At 37.6% G+C, this 14,385-nt stretch overlaps 1 protein-coding gene across 2 annotated transcripts in view; it reads left to right on the plus strand.

Annotated features, from left to right (window-relative positions):
* LOC132847458 (inositol polyphosphate-5-phosphatase A) overlaps positions 1 to 14,385 on the plus strand; it is a 150,381-nt gene that overhangs the window by 15,682 nt on the left and 120,314 nt on the right. The window lies entirely within an intron of this gene.

Genomic DNA, 14,385 nt, shown 5'->3' on the forward strand with positions numbered 1-14,385 from the left:
CTGGGGGGCTAATAATTTTGGCCTCAACTGTAAATCTGCTTGTTCCAAGTCCCCAGGCTAGTGATTATCCACCCTACCAAGTACTGAATTCATAAAAAGATCTAAATATCAAAGTATCTGCATTTTGTTATTCTTGCCATTGATATCAGCTGCATGTACCGGTCAGAGACAGTGAGGTGGAGGAAGTTGATAGTGATGAGAGCGTTAGTTTATTCAAGACATTAAACATCAGCCATTAAATACACTAAAAATGAAAGAAGCACTTAACCTTTAAGGGCTGCGTTGTACTTGACAACCAATTAGTGTTTTTGATCCTGTGTTCGAATGTGTACATATCTGTTTGAGGGATCCTGGTTTCTCTCTGCAATGGAAAGCATTAGCACAACCATAACAGATCCTGGACCAACATCAGTAATTCTGTCTTTGCCACAAGGTGCCCATTTATGGCAAATATGCAGTAGAGGTTGGCAATACATTAACCCCTGCTTTGCATCTGTGATTTGTATATTCACACACACACACACACACACGCACACACACACACACAGAAGAGTAAGCTATGTACTTTAACTTGTGTCTCGTTATCTCTGTGGTAGTATCAGATTGCTGTGTTTTCACAAGAGACATTTAAGTAAAGCAAACGAGTCATTTGGAGAAGGTGATCAGGGATTTGTGTGGGTGTGTGGATACTAAAAAGTTCCCAAACAAAAGGTACAGTGTGGGAGTGGATATTTATTTAAATGTATCTCAATTTCCTTTGAGAGTTTCTCCATGTAAGAATTTCTCCCCAAAGCAACTCCACCTAAACTTGAACTCACAGCGCCTCCTGTTTCCTTCGCACTCTGCATGAGTGGAAAAGTTGTGAAGAGTTTTGGAAACGTGCCTAGAAAACGTCAAGTATTTCCAGAGTCGTGCTGCCCCAGCGTTGTGGCTTGTATGTTGCTGATTGTGTCAGGCCTTAAGGGAATCCACAAACACGGAAGTCTTGCTTGGTCTGTGCTGATTAATTCCTAGTCAGTTGAGTGAAGGGCAGCGTGAGTCATCTAAATTGACTCTAACATGACTGTAATTTGCTTGTCAAAATTGTTTCTCACCAAGCCTTTGTGGTTTTTTTGTAGTTCAGATGTTTGGGCATTTTCTCTTGTTTAAGGCTTATCACCACTATTGGGCTTGAAGGATAGTGAGGATTTATCACTCGGCCCTTTGTTTACCTGCTCTTTGTATTTTCCATTTCAGAGGTATGGCCCGACCTCGTTATAGAGTATAAGAGTTAAATGTGTGTGTGTGTGTGTGTGTGTGTGTGTGTGTGTGGGTATATACACTGGAGGAGAAAAAGGAATCTGTTGTCAGTCAGATAAAAAATCTATGTAGAGTTTACTTTTATGTAAAGTATTACTTTATTTAAAAAAATACATGATTTCATTGCAACTTAATATAAACAAATTTCTAATTGCTAGATTGAATGATGTATCGTGAGCGTGATCAATTCATGTCCCAATTTTTTTTTTTTTAGCTGTGAATAGAATTAAGAATAGTAAGTAATGCTGAATGGTCATAATTGGGACAAAGAATAGACACGGACAAGTTACTTAACATTTATATGTTTTGTGTACATAATGTGTACAACATGTTTTGTGACATCACTGTTAGTTATGATAAAGACGGGTCATTTCAGTACAGTAAAATGTAATATCTGCAAATACATACTGCAGCAGATAGTGAATATAGATATGACAAATATATAGGTATATCATCTTATAAGACATTTTATTGAAGTGGACTTTGAGTTGTGCTGTTTTTTTTTCCCTCACTAACTGCTGTGACTTGTTGGTCAGGACTAAGGTTATCGCCTGCATGCTGTTTGCTGCTAACTGCATTTTCCATTTTCCACTCTGGAACAATGCAGCAGCTGTAGAGGCTACTGTTCCCTTTTTTTCTTGGGGCCTATTTTTATCCCACAGCGGTGGAGCTTCTCAGTTAAAGACATCCTTTCCTTCAGAAAGGCCCGAGTTTGCCCTCTGAGATCCCCTCCAACTCGTGTCACTCTGACTAATGTCAAAGTCTGCGCTCAATTTTAAGAAAAACAGAAAAAATAACATGGATGTGAAATCATGCATACATGATGAGGTTCCTTCTGGATTCTTGGAAGTTCTGTTTTTTCCCGCACCACTTGACTGAGTTTTTTTTTTTGCTGTTGTTGTGCATTGCTTCCTGCATGTATGTGCTTTGGCGTGTTAGACTGAAATGGCATGACTTAGTACATTCCAAAGAAGGGAGTTTCCATAGGGAGTTGTTTTAGCTAAGGTTAATTTTTCCTCTACTGTAAGTTCCCCATGCAAAAAGCTTTTTAAAAAGCTGAAATACTTATTGCTGTTGATCTCTTCCTTATATCTCTGTATCTAATAATGGTATATGTGCGTGTAGATTACACATTATTAGGTACAGGTATTAGACTTAGTCCTCTTGGACTAAGAGGTGCAACCTTTTTTTGTTTTTCTTTTTTTTTTTTTGCCAGAAAAATTTGCCAATTCTAAATGAGACAAGAAAATAAATTACTACCGGGATTCCATGGGATACAACAAAAATATCACATAAGCAGGAGGTTTTTACTTTCACATGGTGAGTGGTCAGATATGAAGCTTAAATAAAGACCACATTCATTAAAGTGAAGTGACTTAACAATCAGGCTTGTAGTGGTTACTTTTAATTGTAGTTGTTATTTTAGGTTACTACTTGGTTTATATTTTAAGTAACAGAATTGTCTAAATTATAGACATGGCCTAAAATCAATGTGCAATGGAGATTTAAAAAAAACAATCCTAAGCACATCACTGTTTAAAAGAAAAAAAGCTTTAGGCCACACACAAGACATACTGAGCTGGTAGTTTGTTTCCAATCTGGTTTAATTAACAACCTTGCAACTCAGTGGACATGGATAAAGGAAAGAAAATAGCTTTGTGGAAATGGTTCATAGACCATTTTCTTCTTCTTTCTGCTCCTGTTCTACATTTTTACAAAACCATAGCACAGTCCTGTAGTACACTGGTCACTTGTCAGGTTATGATTCTACTCTTAGCACCGAGTCTCTCTGCAATGCTGCTTCGTAACATCTGCTTCCATCAAGCTTCTCTGTGAAATGCTCCTTCTCTGTCGGGAAGATAGATGGGAGTCCAGCTGTGGAGGAAGAAAACGCTTGCTCTTTTAACTCCTACTGAAACATCAAATGCTCTACAGCTTCATCAACTCTACGGGTAAACTCTAAACCTAAACCCTTATTCAAAGCAGCAAAAATAAACCCTGCAGCAGATGTTGAGTGTGAACTGTATACTGTGTGTCACCGTTTCATGGTTAATCACAGAGAAGAATTGGACGGTTACCTTTCCACTGGCTTTTTCATGATGATGTGTGGTTCTGTCTGCTTTTTGCTTTCTTTTTAAAGCAGGTGATACTTTTTCTTTTAGTCACTGCAGTGACTCTATTGTGAAAAATACTGACAGTGTATGAGAGTTTATGGAAAAATCGTTCTCATAAATTTCTTAGTTCTTTTTAGATTGGACTTATGAAACAAGGCGTTACAGAAGTATCTCTGGGAATTTAGTCTAGTCCAAATCTGTCATATTGCACACATCTGGAAAGATTTCCCTCTTTTACCTTCCAGTAGAATTAAGCCCAGGTTATATATAATGCCATGTTATTTAAAATTGCATCATATCCTGTGGGAAAAGAGATTTCTTTGCTTTGTATAAACATACTTTGAGTGCTCCATTTTTGCTGTTGTCTTCTAGGAAAAATCATATTGTTGCCCTAGTTTAAAACACAGAGCAATAAAATCTAGGTTAAAAAGGACTTGTGTCTTAACACAACCGTAGACTACGTTCATGATCAGCTCGAATAGTACTGAATAGTAAGGGTCAGATATGGTGATAAAATGAGGTGTATGTGGTACTGTGACACGCAGGTCAGACGTTCATGTTCTCACTCTGTTATTATACACAGATCCCATGCAAACTGATCACCCTTGTAAAGACGTTCTCTAGCACCATTATTTTACATTATTTATTTCTACAGTTCAAGTGACAATTTCACAAAATCTTAAAAAAACCAAGCTGACAGCAGTTGATGATGGTACTGTAGGATGATAGTATTCTAACCTGCCCTTATTATTGTCGAGAGCTGTGTGTCTGTGCTATTTCAGGTTGGGTTTTGCAGCTAGACAGATATAGATGTGTTTTCTGTTCCCTTCTCCAAATGTAAATACCAAAAGCTCATAGAGGCAAGGCACCACAAGGATTGGCTCCTGATCAGGACTAAATGAGACAGCTGTCTCATAAAAGAAGGGTAAGCTACGACGGAGATGAGCTTTGTTTGCTAAGCATGAACCGCACATTATTAGATTTGCTCAGTGTTTAGTAGTGCAACAGGTGGGCAGACGTCACTGGGGAGAAAGCAGCTGTGCCAAAATTCATATAAAGTGTTGGCCAAACATCATTAAATGTCAAGGAAATAAGCTCAGATAATTTCAAATAACTTTGTTTCAGCTGACCCGGAGACTGTCTGGCAGAATGCATCTTTAACGACAGGACTATTTCCTCTGAATTTGACCACACACTTTTCCACGCACTTTACTCTGGTTTTGAATTGTTCCACTACTTGGGGAGTGCCTGAGTGTGGTCTGTTCCTTCCGAGAAATCCAGCTGCATTAGGAGCGGTTTATCTTGGTATTGATTCGATGCATTGGCATATACACGTGCTCGGAATTACAGCAAGATCTGAGCTGCTTCTCAGGAATCTATCAAAACCACAGCTGATTGATGAGTTGACATAGTGTTGGTGGTTTAACCTCTGTCATTTAGGGTTTTCACTGAAGAGCAGTAAATGAACCATGTGTTTGCCTGGCTGTTGTGGGAGATGCTGTGTTTTCTTTTGTGAGTCATTTTAAACCAGACTTATTGATAACCGGCCAGACCCAGACTTGCTAACTGCTCTGGTGTTCTCTAAAATTATTAATACTTCTACCACTACTACTGCTAATAATAATAATAATAATAATAATAATAATAAATTAACTTTTCATATAATGAAATTTAATGCTATTACAATGCTGCTCAAATTTAATTCAAATGGAAAGTAAAAAATGGAAAGAAATTATAAATGAGTAAAAATATAGCCAGTATATCTAAATATAAATAACTTGCCAGTAAAAGTAAGATGAATAATAAAAGCTAATTAAAGGCTAAAGAGAAAAATGTGTTTTGAACTGTTTTTAATAAAAGTTGATGGATAAATCTGGATGATTATATGGAGCCTGATGAATGTTTAATGGTAATGTGTTCCAGATTTTCGGTGCCTAAAAACAAGGCCGCCTTCCTTTTAAGATTTATATGCGGACTATGGAGAAATCTAGTACTCGAGGATTTGAAGGATTTAAAACAACAGTAGAGATGTATGAAAGCTTGTTATAAATGTTTTAGTTAATTCTCAAGGAAACTGTCAGTCAGGGGAGTTGATGCTAAAACTGGTGTAATATGGTCTTGTTTTCTAGTTACGTGTCCTGTTCCACCATATTCCACATCTGTAGTGTTCTTCTCTCCTTCTCGCATCCTCTCCCGAACAGGAAAAGCCCAATTACAGAGATATCAGCACCACACTGCAAACGTGATAGAATGTGAAATGTCTTGTGTGCATGCTGTGAGACTGTGTTCGTCCTGCATAAAGAGCAAACAGGATGCCCTGTTCTGGAGAAAGACAGGAGATAAGACAGGAGAAGAAAGAGAGGAAGATGTGTGGACAGCCTGGCGGCTGGGTTTGGAACATCAGGATGTACGAGTTGAAACAGAGGTTGGTTAGTGGATTGCTTTGTTTTGTGGGCTGCGTCACAAACAGTGACAGCTGACTGAGAGTAATTAGGGAGTGTCTGAAGATGGATAGTGGCTTAGTGTAGTTTAAAGGAAGCACAAAGTTGTTCACCTCTTCAGAGTATAACGCCTCTAACCATTTCCTGTTTACTGCCTGTTCTTGCGTGAGACTATATGCGAGTATTCATATTCTTCCTTTTGCTTAGGTGTATTGGCGCCATGCTGGCTTTATGCATGGAAAGGGCTTTTTCCTGATGAATGATTAAATAGACCACCGTAGTAGCAGCAAATGCCCCACAGCCCCTCCTGTACACACACTTCTGTACACTTCTTCCTTTTCCTGGTCTCTGAACAAGAACTTGTTCCAGTCCAAATCCTTTGTGTTAGATTGTAAATATTTGTCAGCCTGAGTCTTAGTGTTCTTGTTTTGAAAGCTTTTTCGCTCTCAAACAGGCTTTGTAATGAACTTTCACATGTCATTTTATGTATGTCATGAACAAACATACAGTATACAGGCAAAAGTATGTGTACACCTGACCATCACAGACATATTAGGTTCTTCCCTAAACTGTTGCTGGAAAGTTGGAAGCACACAATTGTCTAGATTGAATTTAATTACTTAATCATTTTCCTTTATTGAAACTCAGAGTATACCTACTTTAGCAAGACAATGTACCTGTGCACAAAGCAAGCTCTAAGAAGATATGATTTGCCAGTTGCTGTGAATTTGCCTTGACCTAAACCATACAGAACATGTCCTGTAACACTGGAACACTGAATGCCCGACTTCACTCCCCGACCTCATTAGCAAATCTAACAAACCTTTCGCCATAGTGGAAGCCTATTCAAGATTTAAACTGTTGATGCCAGTTAAAATGACGCAATGTACTTTAATATAAGCAATATAATAAATGTTCTCATGTGGGTATGTGCTAAGTGGCCCTGGTTTTGCACATCTGTTCATAATATAAGCTAGAAAATGGGTGCAACTGTACATAAATGTAGACAAGACCATGATGTTAAACAGATCAGTAAATGGAACAGTCAGCAGAAATTGTCTTTTTTTTTAACTAGTCTGTAGACACAGAGTACAAGCCTTTTTTTCAGACTGAAAAAAATTGTTTAAGGATTTTTCTTATGTACTATATAAAAATAGCAATAAAATTGAATGAACCATCAGCACTACATCACAGTCTATCATCAAAGATGTCATCATAGATAGACAGTAACTGGGAATGATTGATGTGAAGTACAGGGAAGGTTATACAGTTTGAACAAGTAATCTGATGTGACATAAGCGGAGACAAAATCAAATCTGAGACTAATTCACACATTAACGAGACATCCACATGCACTGTTGTGCCAAGAACGATCAGAGAGTAACCACTAAAGCGTGTGACAAAATGTCTTTAAACACTTGAGACCAGCTGAGATCACAACAATGAGCGTTTATTTCTTCTGAATAGGGTCAGAGTCTCACAGTTAGACATAGTGTACCAGGAGGACTACATTACAATTGACTCATCCTTACTCTGGTGGTTCTCATCCCTTTTTGTGTCCAACTGCGACTGTTTTTCTATACAAGTAATCCATTACAGTAATCCATTACAGCTTTAATAAACACATTTCATAATACATTTTTCCTTTAATGCTCACCGCAGGCTTGTGTTTTTAATGGCCGATTAATACCATGATAATATGATGTTATCATACGAAAATTTCAAAACGTAACATCCCTACTTCTGAACCAGTAAACAATATTGACCTCAGTGACTCCTGGGTTTTTAATCTGTGACAGACTAACTATAGTCCTGAGCAGGTCCTTTGGGGCCTTGTGAGTCTGTACTTGACCTCTCGAGAAGTGACTATGTCCAAAGTTGGAGAAATCGGCATCACTATTTCTTAGACACCGTATATATTCCTTAGGGAGAAGTCGGGCAGAGAACCGAATTTCCTCTACATTTTTTCTTGTTTTAAGACAGTGTCTTCTGAGTGTGGGATTTGAATGGACTGCAGTTGCCAGGATCATTTTTGCATTCAAGTCTCCATCATTGAACGTATGATCATTTCAAAAGAAACGGCTTCTTGTTAAAACGAAAATGAATTTACAATGGCTTATTCTCAAACCATAAGTTGCTCAAAAGATCCTGGTTACACAATAGCATTTGAACATATAATGTACTGTATAGAAAGGAAATTATTTATCATACTATCCACATGAGAATTGGTTCCCTTTTATGTCTGGTTCCTCTTAAGGTTGTTTATACTGGGAAGATATATGCTCAAGTGTGACAACATCACCACCCTTAATGACTGTACTGCAGCTGGCAGTAAGATAGCACTTGAATAACTAATCAAAACGGTGCCATCGTTTCTTATTCATTTAACTTTATTTGAATGAACCATTTACATCAAAGGAGGTGGCACACAATCTGAAGACTACAAGAAAATAGGACGTCTATATGTGTCTAATATTCATTATGCGGTTATGGTGTTGATGGTCTTACCAAGCCAGTCTGACACAAAATGAGACCAAAAGCTACTTATTTCCACAAGAAGAAGAATCTATTTTATAGGTGACCAACCAAAGACCTATTTCCTGTTGCCTGTCAGAAACCATGGAGATTATCTTGGTATTTTTTGCACCCATTTTCACTGCTTTTAAACCTTTAAAAAAGCAGATACTGTGGAAGTGGAAGTCTTTGAACAGTTTGATGTGCAACAATAAAGTTGTAGATTTGATTCTGAAGCTTGTGACCAGGAAAGTGTTCCATAGATAGTGGACCTATCATGGTGTGTGGATGGAGAACCTGAGGCTGTTGCTGTGTTCTTGACTAAACAGGTCATATTTATTAGCATGGTTTTGTCCTCTGCTGGTATTCAAATTTCTTCAGGGCAATGTCTTGCTTCCATTCTCCCTTATCTTCTCTACTTAAAGACAACTTTCTTAATCGTCATTTGGAGCTCATCTCTCTATAGAGTTGTGTTCTTGTGCATGATTATAGAGTAGTCTTCCTCAGTTCAATACACTTTAGCTGTAAATGTGAGGAGAGACTCTTGTTTTTTGCTGGTGGAAATCCATGTGGATGTAATTTCCAACTTTGTGCTTTTCTCATTATTGGGATCCTTCTGAGAAAATGTCTTATTTGTAAGTGAAATCTTTTTTCCTACCGTTCTGGTATATTGCCCTTGGCAGGAAGTTAATATTCTGTATAAAACAATGTTTCTGTGAACATGTATTCATGCCACTGTGTTATGATCCCAGGCCCAATCTTGTGAACTTATATGGTGTAGTCTTAATTTAGACAATGCCTAATTCTTCAGTACTTGGTAAAGCTAATTCTGTCTGCATCACTGGAGCCAAATAACTGTGTCAGTTAACCACAGTGGCTGATTTAACAATGCACTTTTTTCTTTAACTATGTGACCATGTGATCTCCCTATTGGCTTTTGCTACTGATGATGAGTCCTATTTAGAAACATGATGGTTTGCTTTGGCTCTGTGAATAAAAGTCTCTATGAATAAACATTTATAACTCAAAATTTAAAAACCAAATTTATTTATTGTTAAAATCATAAAATTACTCACTTTCATTAACCACTTTATCCTGGTAGCAGAGGATCTGGGGACTATCCAGGAACTCTGGGACTGAGGCAGTAATATACCCTTGACCAGATGCCAGTCAGTCGCAAGGCACCATATACAGTATACACACATTCATACACTCATTCACACTTAGAGCCACAGAGACTGAAGATGCTACCTGATGTGCTTCACTGCTGCTACATAATAGTTATATTAAAAATATTTTGACCATCCAGGAAGACATTAGATATCGGGTGGTCAAGTGTTAAATATAACCGTGACCTCATATCTCCATAAATACTTAAAGAGAGCAGTTAAATATATAGTCAGATCTGACAACGTCTAATTTAGTGGCTTTGTCCCTGCTTCTACTTTACATTTTGTTAACCCCACTGCTGGAGATTCATGCCATTTCATGCCACTCCCTGTTCTAAATGACAGGATGCACACACTAACTGCAGAATTTGCGACCGTGAAAACCACTGTAACACAAGTGACTTTTTTTTTTTTATGTTTCCATTATAAAGTTATAAAGTAAAGCCTTGAGCACCGGTGACTGAAGCTGGAGTGGACAGGAATATCTCAAATCTGGTGTTTTGAGTGCCTGTTGTAAAGCCATTGTGGTTCATGTGGTGGTCATAAAAGAGCCCACAAAACATCCTGTTCTCCTGCTAAAGCCACATCCTAGCATTACAAGCCTTTCAAGTTGTCTAATGACATTCCATTAGTATAGATCTTCACATTTACTAAAGAGAGTCTTTAATTTGTGACTTCTAGAGAAATGATGTGGTACAAGAGATCAACCAGACCTTACCATTTAGACTAAAATGCTATTTTATTACGCTTACTAACTTCCTGGAAAGCACTGTAGCAATTAGGCTTAGTGTGATGTCATATCCTGTACTAATGGTGCCAAAATGTGCTACCCTTATAGCAGGCATTTTGTGTTGCTTATCAATCTTCCGTTCCTTCTTAATCGTTGCCTCAGTGTCTTCATTGTCTCAGGAAGAATGGGTCAAGGCCACTGATTAATTCTAGCTGCTCTCTCGTTCTCCATGGTCTCGGCCTAATTAGTTCTATAATGAGTGACCCTTGCTGAGGATTGACATAGCTTGCCTCGCTGAAGAGGGACACTCCATAACAATCCAAACAAGGAAAGACAGCAAACAGAGATTGCTCTTTCCTTCTGTTTCTCTCCCTCTCTGTCTGGATCGGAGTGCTCTGTCCTTGTTCAGACTGTATTTTTAGCCTGGCTGATGTTCCCCAGATACTGTGCAGCCCCCTTTCCGTGATGTGGAGCTTGATGACAGGCTTCTTTTGAAGATTGTTTTGCTACCCCTGTTACCTGATTAATATAATGAAATTAAATATAAATTAAGTGTTAATTTTGTATAAAATCATCCAGTTGTCACATTTAAATGGACCACATTTTAATTTTATTTTTTTTTTTTCAGTTATTGCAGTCTCATAAACCGATATGTATGAATGTGTCTAGGTAAATATATTATTAATGTTTATATTTCAGGAGATATTATATCACCACCATGCTTTGCCAGAGTCACAGCTCATTTTCTTCCTTCCCTAATAAATTTCCTTTTTTTAAAAAAAAAATAAAATTGCTTTTCTTCTCATTTTTACTGAAATCTTTTGCATGTTGTCAGCAGACACCAGTGGCAGATAAAGGAAGTGATTAAGGTGTGTGTCTGTTCATGTACCAGCAAAGACTCTGGCTCTTATGCACCTATATTTTATTATAGCATTTGCTTAGGGTATTTGTAGCTTCCATATAACAATAATTAAGATTAGATTTAGGGTTGGGTTTTATTAAGCAGGCTTATGTACACGTTATCATTTTTATAAAAAGTTTGATCATTCACGTGACTGGAGATTCATGTTGCTAAATTGGGTGCAGGGAATTTTCATTGCTAAAGAAGTATTCCTTTTAGGTTTAGACCATTAACACTTCTTTAAGAATGATAACGCAAGCTCAAACTGTCTACAGTCTTGTGCCATAAAACAATAATTGAGTTCGGCTTTACAGTAAATCTAGCTTTTGATGCCATTGTGTTCGCAAACCTGTTTTTGTCAGAACCCTCGTTGAGATGTTTGAGCAAATCCTTTGAGCAAGTTTCAGGATGCAGGAAGTTGGTCTGATTTTGTCTTTATACAATTTTTAACTACATTGTTTAAACTTGACAGTCATTTAATAATGTGTTATCTGTCAATAGAGAATAGGATGCTGTGAAACAGGTCCTGAGGACAAACCTGACTTATGCTTACATTATAAGACAGTTAGTTCCAGTCCACCAAGAGTGCTTATAAGAGTATTTATATTTCAGTGTTTGTATCACGCTCCATGTCTGTGTAAAATTACACTTCTTGCAACAATCCCACTGAATCCATTAATACTTAGTGAGATAATCTGTGAACATGGCATGCAATACATTTTCCATGAGTAAAACTTGCTTGAAATATTAAAGCTTTTTAGATGAAGATGAACAGGGAGAAGAGAAGCCAGACTCAGTGGAATCACATTTAACAATAAAATACAAATCATTGTGAAATGGCTAGCCAGCTAACTATCAGTAGGTGTGTCTTTTTTGGGTTCAATTTCCATTTGCAAAGCAAAAATAAACATATAATTGGCAATATTGTGTCAGTTATATATCTCAATATAAATTTCTTATTCGTATAACTGTCATATATAAGTAATATTGCACTTAAATTCCTGCTGTTACGCTGTTTGGCTGTAATTAGCTACAGCGCTTTTCCTGCTGGCTCGTGCCTACAGCTGTGCTACTGTACTGTATGTCTGCACTCTTGTTTGTGCGATATTGCTTAATTATAAATGAGCATTGCTGTAAACCTTTCCAGGAAACATTCAGTGTAGCATTACAAACATATGCAAAAATGTTACGCCATTCACACAAACATACAAGGTGGCAATGTGTCCCTTAACTTCCTATGAGGATCCTTGAATATGATCAGATCTGATGTGATGAGACTTGGGGAAAAATTAGAACAGCTTCCATTCAATAATATTGATTTCAGTATTCAGTATCTTCTGACATAGAAGGTAACATAACGGTTGATACTGACTTGACACCCTGGGGTGCCAATTAGATTAGACGTATTTTTAAATTCACTGACTTGACACGACACAGATCTTGTGCATGTGAAGGACACAATTGATTAAAATCACTCCTCTGTGCATAGCATGACACTGTTACATAGAGGAAGACAGTATCAGGAGGGAGTTGTGAAGTGTTGTCACAACTTCACAACATTTGTCCAGCACATGCTTTAAGTTTGAAGATTATATTGAACCGTTTTCTTTGCAGAAATATAGGTGTGATGTAGAGGCTCTTGGGCAGTATACACAGGAAGGCAGTGTAATGAAGCTTTTGAAGTGGAAGGTCAGTCCTCAGCAGGGATCAAGAAGTGAGTAGGTGTGTTTAGCAGCAGCTACCGCAGGGGCACTTATACTTTGCAGTATGTGAAGCTGTTAGTAAATGGACAATGGAATTGCAGGATGGCTCCACTGTTGTAAATAAGACAGCTTTGTGGAGACATGCCCGTGTCACGTTGTTCTCTTTGTCAGGATGGATCACACCATCAAAACCAAACCACCAGGGAACATTTCTGTCCTTAAACTGTGTAAAGTAAGAACAAATAGAAAGAAAGAAAGAAAGAAAGAAAGACATTTAAAATAAAATTATCTGTCTGTGTCTGTATATCATGTTTTATGCATCTGGAAAAAAATTATTTATTATAAATATCAGATTGCTAGTTGATGGCCAGATGCTACCTTGAGAAATCTTTCTACATTGATCAATGACAATATTTATCCTCAGATAATTCATAAAGAACAGACAATGTTACTGTGGTCAGGGGAAGTCTAAACAAGTATTAGGAAAGAATTGGTATGTATGACAATTTTTTTGGTGTTGGGGGGCCATTGTGCTGTAGTCTGAGCAGTTGGAAAAGATACTAAGATAATGAAAAATATTTCCAGTCAAAGAATAAATCAGCCATTGCATCCTGCCTTGATTTATTGAACAGAAGAATAGCTACAATTTGGGAAACCGAGAGAGATTCGATCCTGCCCAATCTGATTACCACGCTCATGCAGTTTTTTCATGCTTTCCAGTAAAGAACGCATTACAATAATGGCATTTATTCTTCTAAGCACAGCGGATGATCACATCATGACCTAGCTTGTAGTTTGCGAAGCAGATTCATTAGTCATTGAAGTTGTAATTTCAGATTTGGCGGCAAAGAACATGACCGCTTCCTTTCTCACACTCTCAGTTTCTCTCTCAGCAGCTCAATAAGGATAAAGTTAGCAAGTCTGAACTGCTTTCATTTAATTTATTACGCTGAGTATTGCATAATGCAGATTTATTCCCAGCTTTCCTGGTGGATTGCACAGTCCTCTAAATCAGCCTCATGGTTTGTGTTTTTTTGCAATTGCTGTATCATAGAAACAAGTGTGTGTACGTATGAGAGAATGAGTCAGTGAGTGCATTTTAAATGAGTCGGATTTGTTTAAAATGCATTTTAAATGAGTTGGACTTGTTTTGGCAAATGGAGGTTGGGGTTTTATTGATTTTTAGAGAGCTGGCGCCTCTACGCTTTACAAGTGACTCTACACACTCACTTTTTTAAAAGACAGAATTCCTGCCTTTAAATAGTTCTAAATCGCCTTAAAATAAAGGCATACATTAAAATAGAGCTTGTGTTGAAATAAAGAATTACTTTTTGAGGGTTTGAGTTTTAAGAACCATGCAGCAGATGTTTGAGCTGGATTTTAGTTGATTGATAGAAATATGAACTGGGTCATAAAAGAAAGAGAGAGAGAGAGTGAGAGAGAGAGAGAGAGAGAGAGAGACTGGTAGTGTAATTACCTCACCGAGTTACAGAGGTATTCTTAGCCCTCCTTCA

This window comes from Tachysurus vachellii, chromosome 6, assembly GCF_030014155.1.
Source record: "Tachysurus vachellii isolate PV-2020 chromosome 6, HZAU_Pvac_v1, whole genome shotgun sequence".
NCBI lineage: Eukaryota > Metazoa > Chordata > Actinopteri > Siluriformes > Bagridae > Tachysurus > Tachysurus vachellii.